This window comes from Etheostoma spectabile, chromosome 4 (genome assembly GCF_008692095.1).
Source record: "Etheostoma spectabile isolate EspeVRDwgs_2016 chromosome 4, UIUC_Espe_1.0, whole genome shotgun sequence".
Lineage (NCBI taxonomy): Eukaryota > Metazoa > Chordata > Actinopteri > Perciformes > Percidae > Etheostoma > Etheostoma spectabile.
The window spans coordinates 1,403,862-1,405,393 of NC_045736.1; the positions used below are offsets into that span (position 1 = coordinate 1,403,862).

The following is a 1,532-nucleotide window of genomic DNA, read 5'->3' on the forward strand; positions in this document are numbered from 1 at the left end:
GGGGGGGGGGGGGGGGTTAGAGGTGGCTAACAATTGAAATGCGTGCCTGGATATTCTGAGTGACAAGTCAACGAAGCCATCAAACGTGGTAGCTCCATGTTACTATCTGGTTTAGTGGATTGAATCTTGCACTGTTGAATGGCGTGTAGACATCACCATCATCATTTCCCAGCTTTACACACGGCAAACCCAGCATCGCACCTCAATTCCTTTTTCACGGTGGAGGGGAATGCAGTCACCCACAGACTGACATTGGTCATGCTTACTTTATCTTGCTATAAATGACCATACAGTTTACTGTGTTGCTACGACCAAGCAGGAGTACTAATCTGTCCAGGCATTCTCCAGAGTATTTTGTGATTGACTGATAACACATTTCCTATTACTTTCCAGATCAATACACATCAGACACTTTAAAAACTTTGTGTTATCTCATTGTGCTGCATTTGTTTTTATTAATTTTCCACTATTCTGATAACACTTGCTGTCAATGTCTGTGAGTCATAGATATGTCTTGTGTTTTAACCATGCTGGTGAAGACCCTGCAGGCAAAATAATTCTGTGCGTGTCTGTCTGTCTGTCTGCCTGCCTGTCTGTCTGTCTGTCTGTCTCTCTCTCTGTCTGTCTCTCTCTCTCTCTCTCTTTCTATTTTTACTGTACTGGAAATCAAGGCGTTTTTATTGCATAATTCAGAGTTGTTGAAGCATGGTATTTTATTCTTTAAGGACGGAAGTAAGATCTGGTAGTTTTGACAGCATTAATGGGACTTTCTTTAACTGTCTATGACTAAATACCTGGTAACATTTCACTTTCTACTTTGCAGAGGCTGATTTACATGATGTGGACCAACACATCCTGTCATTATGTCTCTCTGTCTGATAGCTGATGACAGTCACAGTTTAAGACAGCCAAAAAGAAATAAGCAGCATGTAGCAATAAAAGAAACTGCCTGTCTACTAATGAAGAAAATTTATTCTGCTCAAATTGACAACCATCCTATTTTGCTCAAGACTACAAAATATAATTTGTCAGGACAAAATACTTTTAAGTCAATCCCACTATTTAAGTTTGTACCCATGTTATTGTGTACAGTTAAATTATTTAATAAACTGTTATCCAGCTTAAATGCAACTATACCCAACCAAATCGGGACTGACTATTTCTGTCCTCACAAAGCCATGGATGACTGTTCTGACATCTCTATTTTGAGAGTTAAGGGCAACACACACCAGCGCCTGATGTTCGTCAAAACATCCACAACCATTTTCTATGTAAGCCCACAACGGTGGCTACTTGAAGCGTGTCAATCCGCAGTGACATCTGTCAGCTTTCAAGATAAGCAGCAATTTATTAAAGGTCCCATGGCATGAACATTTTACTTTATGAGGTTTTTTTAAAAATTAATATGCATTCCCCTAGGTGTAAACCAAGTGCTGGGTATTCTGCTCTGCCTTTGAGAAAATTAAAGCTCAAATGGGCTGAGCTGGAATCGTGCCCCTTTTGATTTCATAAGGTTACCTCCCCTTTCTCTG

General features: G+C 40.0%; 1 protein-coding gene across 5 annotated transcripts in view; it reads right to left on the bottom strand.

Moving 5' to 3' along the window:
- Positions 1-1,532, bottom strand: part of LOC116687296 (poly(rC)-binding protein 3) — a 194,033-nt gene that overhangs the window by 128,016 nt on the left and 64,485 nt on the right. The gene's annotated exons all lie outside the window — the stretch shown is intronic.